This window comes from Patella vulgata, chromosome 1, assembly GCF_932274485.2.
Source record: "Patella vulgata chromosome 1, xgPatVulg1.2, whole genome shotgun sequence".
Classification (NCBI taxonomy): domain Eukaryota; kingdom Metazoa; phylum Mollusca; class Gastropoda; family Patellidae; genus Patella; species Patella vulgata.
In genome coordinates, this window is record NC_065879.2 from 23151295 (window position 1) to 23159019 (window position 7725).

Sequence of the window (7725 nt, forward strand, 5' to 3'; positions counted from 1 at the left end):
GCCACTGTAATATATTAAGGATATTCAAGTTAAGAACTACTACTTATCTGACAGCAGTAATATACTAGGACCTATACTAGAATCTTGAGGGCATACGATCAAGGAGTTGGCACGGGGCTTCAGCAAACCTCAGCACTGCTCCATACACAACGATACGCAAATACAAACTGTAAACCACAAGATACACATATTATATAACTACCACGCGATCTCTTCATTAATTTCCTGGCCTGATTGATATCAGATCACAAAGACTCAGAATCCCCAAACTAGCGTAGCCAGGATTTAAAAAAAGCTTTTCAATTACTTCACCCATAAACACCAAAAGTTATTGAACTGATCTTATAAATACCTAGTGTAAAGAACTATGCTTTATCTCAATTAAAGTTTTGAAATTACCTGTATCAGAGTTATATGTAACCAAGATGGCAATGTATTATCAGCAACCAAGTAAATCGACTGTCAGTCCAGAATTTATTTGGATCCACCCAACTGAAAGTAATGCAAAGGAAACCTCTAGTATGACTGCCCTTGTTTTCGCTTTCACCCTCAAAAGGCCACTGTAATATATTAAGGATATTCAAGTTAAGAACTACTACTTCAACATATCAATTTCTAGTAAAATTTATAACTCTACTCTCAAATACAAGAGCCACAGAATGATATTATTGACAATTTCATCTTGAAAATTATAAGTGAGTTATAAAAATCTCCAAATAAAATAAATAAGCAAATTAAGTAACACTTAAGTCGGATTTGTATGAAATAAGTGTAAGATGAGTATTCATATATAAAACAATGGCTGCTTAACAATATTATCAGTGTTGTGGAATTATAGTCATACACGAGGGTCATACCACTTAAATAAAGACATTACAGAGATTTTAGTATGGATGTGCCAATTAACAATCGGTTTCTGTATCAAAATTTAGGAATAATAAGAACTGAAAAGTATTTTTTGATAGTAAGTTGTATCCAACCTAGGTTAGATCAATCTGATTAAACCCACGTTCCTATTGATGTGAGGGATTAGCCAATGAAACGGCCTGTTACGACGAGTTTTTGGCGTGAGTTGCATGGAACTGTGAATAACCCACTAGAGACATCAACGCTGATTTGTTAATCAAATGTCTATCGTCATATGATCAAAAGCCGCTCGTATGACATGGTCAGATCTTCATGTAGTAGAGGTCATCGAAAGTATAAAAATACGAAACGGAATATAGATCTGTATTTTAATCAGATTCAGGTTATATATTATAATGTGCTTGATATTCTACCTTAAAGAGTACATGGCTCTATTCTTTGGGTCTAAAATGACATATTAATGTGATATAAATGTATATAAAGTGATTTACATTCAATTTTTATTTTCGGTGAAATACAATTCATGAACTGTCCAAATTGAGCGACAGTGGTTGTTTACACCTGCTAAGTCCATTCTACGCGTTACTTAAGTTATTATTTTGTCGTTTGTGAATCAGCCATTAAACATACATTATGCAAGAGCTACATTATAGATCAGTGTATGTTCAAAGGAACACCGTCTTCATCTTGTATAATGCGGTGTTCACTGGTGGTTTGAGGCATTTCTCGTAAGTCATTGTGTACACAGTCTACGCGTACACCCAGTCAACCAGTTACCATTACCGTGGAAGCTATTTGGTCCAGGTCAATATTCGTCTTGGTTAGTCGAACCAACGACAATTAAGGCTGGAGCTACCGAGACAAATACACCCCATCCCCTTAAATATCAACTGACCTAGCTGTACGGAATAACTTTTAATTAGTTTTATAGGTCAATAACTTAAGAGAGGTATCCTTTATCTATTCATTTTATTGGTGTCCTCGACTACAGACACTTAATAACCACTTGATATAAATACATTCTGAATATTTAATAGTTCTTCAGGATCAAATAATATAACAGACGGCCGTCTTCGTGTATTTTAATACTTTCTTCAATATAATACATATAATTGATTTTACACAGGGGCGGATTGGGCCATCGGGCGATCGCCCGAAGGGTCGGTCGGACAAAAAATGAAAAAAATAATTTTGTCCAATTCGTCTAAAAAAAGACTTTTTCTGGTGAACATTATATGGGGTTGGGGGGTATTGGACCGGACATGGAGCGATGATGATCATGTTGTATATGGTCGGTGGCTTTAACGGGCCGCCACGCCATCACTGGAGTCTGAAATGGGCTGGTATAATAGACTTTCTGGGCCGGGTATGCTGGGTAGGGGCCGGAATTGGGAATCCTGCATTTCATCCGAAAATTTCATCGGATTCATCCGACACTGTCACCCGCAAATTTACTAATTATTAAGTCACCTGCACCCTGTTTGTGGGGATACGCCAGAAACGTCTGGCGATGTTTCGTAACTCCCCAAAAAAAAAATCAATTTTAAGGCCTCAGCAAAATTTGATGATAGCTGGTCTGCTGGCTGAATATGAGTGCGAGACGATTTCCTGAGGCTGGTGTTAAACATTCCTTGACATTTCTATTAACTCGTTATTTTCAGAGATGAAATTACAGAATTGGAATGTCGGGATTGGTCTCAAATTGCGGGAAATGGCCTCCCATTTCCAAAAATTCAAAAATGAATTGTGTCCCGTACGCCGTCGGCTCCCAATCCGTCAAGACCACCTGTTATACGGCCTTTAACCAGCGAAAGAACGTTATCTCAGTCCCCGTCCCCAACAAAAATGGGACATTTTTAAATGAAAATATTCCTACTTATTCAATATTGCTAACTGGTTAATCAAGTGGTCAAAATTTTCTCAACTAGTCCCATTTTTTAACCAGTTAAATTCTCTTGACTCTTGACGATACAATGATAATACGTTAATTAATAATATGACGATATGATAATTTCACAGGTTGATGGTTGTAAATTACTTGCAGGTCGGGATTTTGGCCTAAATTAATCGATTTATGCTACCAAATCGCATATTTGGGGTTCATTTTTCAAAATATTCCCGGGGAAGAGCCCCCGGACCCTCCATCCGGGCTCCGCGGTCAGTAAAAGGAGCCGCTCCGACACGGAAGCCCGGGCCGGTTCCCGGCCCCAATCCGCCCCTGATTTTACACAATGATAGAATATCTAAAATGAACAGTCAAATATTAAACAAAACTGGTAAATTCCGGGTTACGGTTGAGATAAGAAGGTCTTTATTTGTATCATTATTACTTCGTTTTGTTTTTAATTAACTTCTCATCAATTATTTTATCACAAGGACTGTACCTGTTTTTCACTGGTGGGGTTTTTATACCAATGATTTGCATTGAAACTCTCATGTATTAATTTAAGTCACGGGAGCAGGGGTGTTGCGTGTGTGTGTGTGTGTGGGGGGGGGGGGTAGTGTAACGTGTGTGTTTTAGATCATGAGGTCTATCATTGAGTCAAGTGGTGTGGATTAGATCCAAAGCTTGTATGTAAAAGGGAGTTGGGTAGCTTGCCCGACCTCCTGAGTTTTCTATACTCGATTGGTCGTACCCACTCTCTCTCCCGATGTTTTACGATTACGATTGAGTGAGGACAATTATTTATGACCGTGACCATCCATTGTTACGGTTGTATTGAGACATTAGCGTAAGGCGTGTACCCAAAACAGTCATATAATATGTACATAACAACGTTATTTTGTTCAGACTGGGGACAATATTGACAATATAAATAGGGGCTTTGTTTAGTTAATATAGTTTCTTTGGATATGTTTAAGCTGTAAGAAATATTTAAATTAATAAACGCAAGCCGTTATCATTAGTCATTTAGATACATTTAAACATTAGGCCTACTGTGATTTCTAATATATAGATTGAACAAGCATAGTTTTGTCTCTGCCGTGTAGAAGAAAATTGGTGTGGGTTTGCTATGACTTTTGAACAGAACATAAATCCTATTAACTAATATATAATAACGATATCCATTACTACAGCTCTTTAAGAATATATTATTTATCAAAATCCCTCGTGACAAGCAGGTATTAATCATTCACACCGTCAATACAATACAAAATGTAAATAATAATAGCATAACATGTACAGACATGTATGAATAGGTCAACAATCATATAGCTAGATTAAATAATTGTATTCTCCACATTATTATTACGTGCTTTAAAATGACACAATTCAGATAGATATGGTTAACATCTAATAAATATATTGTACAAGACTGACCTCAGCTTTGCAGCCATTACTGGATTTACTGCATGCTTGACATGTCATATCTGGAATTTAATCACTGCGACTCATGTTACAAATATATTTAGATATCACTAATCCGTTGCTCAATCTGTGTTATTTCCAAACTGCGCCACAGTTCAACTAGTGTTACATATTTTGATATTAATAATCCCTTGCGCAATCTGTGACATTCTCAACCTGATCCACGAGATAAAGCGTTTTGTCATTTGTTTGTAAGAAAACCCCTGTACAGTATAACAAGTCGTCTTATATTATTCATAGTAACGACGTTCGATTTTCAGAAAATATCAAATTGCTCAAGGCTTGATCCCAGCTAATGTTATTTAACATTTAATTCAGAAAGCAAAATTAAAATGTCAAGGCTAGTCACGCCCCTGCCTGGATTCAATCGGATTAAAAACAGGCCCAGCGCGGCAAAAAAGAAGACGGTCGTATTGACGGTGTAGCATTCGTCTTATGCTAGTATGGAACGTAATTTAACTATTTGTGGACGCATAGGCGTACGGGGTCGATGACATTTAGGGTGGGGGGCAGAACCCGAAATGCCCGAAAAAAAAATTCGAGTTACAGACGGCGGCGCCGGTCTTCTGCGAGAGTGGGGGAGCGGAGCTCACCGTGTGTAGCCGCCCCCCCCCTCCCTGATAATTTTGGAAAATTGGACGGCCGCGAACGCGTGTTTCTACTATTCCAGTTCGTGAATACAGCAACTTCAAAGTGGTCTAATATAGCCTAATTAAGATAGCTGACCCAAATTCCAATCAACCGATCAATCGTTTACAGTCCACGAAGACAGGACCATCGGGAGAAAATTCTTGCTATTCCAGCCCGTGAATACAGCAACTGCAATGTGATCCAATATAGCCTACCGTAGGTGGCTAACCTGAATCCCAAACAACGAATCAATCGTCGCTGCGTTTTTCTGCTATTCTAGCCCGTGGGTTAAGCAACTTTAAAGTTTTCTAATGGTTTGGTAACCGAAATCCCATTCTATTCCGACCTGAATTCCAGCCATCCAATCAGACTGTCGCAGGTGCATTCACAAATAATAATCGATGCTTGAAAAATGTCGCACAAACTAGAGTGGCCCCCGACTAAATGTTTTAATTCATAGTCAATACAGTAGAAATTCGTGATATACAATTAAAAGTAAAATTTGTGTTTTACTAGATTTCGGGCCAATTATTTTGCCAACTAATTTTTTTTTCACTTTACCTGTCTGCCCAAAAAGTCAGATAGCCCGAAAATTAAGTGAGTAATTAATCGGATTTTGCGGAGTGGTTCCCCTTGTCAGTGGAGGTCGCGTGTTCGGATGGGACGAAAAACAGGTCCTGTTTGGCGTGCACGTAAAAGATCCCTTGGCAGTTGGAATTCGATATAAGAGTAGGCCATAGTGACGCTGTCCGGGAAAAATTCCCTCATTGCACATTGTTGGGCGTATGACCGTCTTCATTAGCCCAGTCGGAGCAGAACAGTAGGACGTTAACCCTCATTTTATTTCATTTATCAGTGGTGCAGGGTGGAAGGCCTAACAAGGACAGATGTATACTCGTTCGGATTGGACGCAAAATCGAGGCCCCGTTTACACGTTAAAGATCCCTAGTTAGTGGCTGTAGCTCCGCTGTCCCGGCGAAATTCCCCTAATAGCACACTGTATGGCGTGTTCCTGTCTTCATTATCCCGGTCGGAGCAGAACAGTAAGACGCTTTTTGCTTAGGTTACACAGAGTGATGAACAATTTTATTGCTAGATTCTTTATAAACATGTTAGATATGCAAGTAATTAATGAGTTGCATCTATTTAGGGACACCAGTCTGACTGTTGATCTTCACTCAGATGTTAATTGTTGTTGTTGTTCTTACTGTTTAACGCCCGCTTCCACCGAAGGCGATATCGCAAACAAGTCCTATTTTTCATTTCATTTTTACTATCTTAGCGCACGCGCAGGTGTTTTTCCCGTGGGAAGAAATCGGAGAACCCGGAGTAAACTCACACCTAAATGGAGATAACATACATGTTTCATGAAGGTTTTACAACACTCCTCACCCTCACAGTCTACGACTTTTGAATTAATTATGTCCAACATCGGTTACCTAAGAACATACAAAGACCGTCAACTGCCGGGAACTAATGTATACAAAAGAATTAGAGAAGTAGAAAATGAAGTTCCTGAGACAAAACTTAAGACTCAATACCACTCTTGTTGTAACTGAATAATATGTCCCAATCTTTATTCTGGTCAACAAATTGTACTATTTTACAATATTCCAATTAATTGATGATACAAATTTCATCTTAACACACCTTATTTAAAAATTTTGAAAAATTCATCATAATGGTTTGAAACGTCTAAAGTAAACCTTTTCAAATGAAACTTCGATTTAAAAATATTTTCGAACCCTCTGGACAAGTAAAATAGGATGTAATGGATAATTTACACAACAGGTAGGACACTTAAACTAGTACTTAGATAGAGATATTATTTATTTTCTGGAGCTTTCAAGCCAGCAAGAGTGTTATTGTCTCTTTAAAGAGATACCTCAATTAATAATTCTAACGGCAGATGACGGAGTTGCATAGCTGACAAACATGCGATACTGTATCCATCTGCTTCTTAACATTTGAATTATTTTGTGAAATAAATTCGTCACGCGCTTTAATAGACATGATCAGTTTCGGCAGTGACATACCCGCTACACTGTAACCGCTGTGAACTGGGAGACATTCCAAATGAAATTTAGTTGATACCGAATGAATGTCATTGTGTGGTCTAAGGTAGGAGTATCAATAATTTCCAATCCCTCATCGGAAATCTAAATCCCTAATTGGAGTGCATCCTATATTGACACAGGGGAACCACTTAATCACTAAAACATGGACGAAAATGAATTCAGCTACCTCCAAAACGTATATTATAACACCAAACCTGATCCTTATGAAAAATTCGAACTACCGCCATCTTGAATGACCCCCGCCCCCATACTTGCTCAGCGGTATCACTAATCACAAAATTGTGTATGGAAATGGTTTCAGCTACCCCGAAAACGTATATTTTGATACCAAACTCGATCATATTATCATAATTGGGTGGAAATTTGAATTTACAAGTCAAAACTGGCGGCCATTTTGGATTTTGGCCTATTTGACCCACACGGCTACACCGACCATAAACCTTAGTCGGCATTTCTATTGCAGTAACTGCCCGCATTTGTGACACTATCCCGGTCACAAACCACCAAAAAACGACCAGTGACGCAATGGTGACACTTCTCTAATCAGGATCTTCACGTTATATATAACTTAAGTATCAATTAACACAAAGGAACACTTTGTTGGTATTATGGAAGGGTATCGCTGCCAATATTAAATGCTCTGCGACAATGTCTTTTCCATTGATTATATGTAAAAAGTACAATGTACAAAGTCCTAATACCGGTAATGATAAAGTCATAATACCTCTAAGCCAAGAGTTAAATGTTAAACGTCAAATGTTAAGTGTTAAATGACAAATG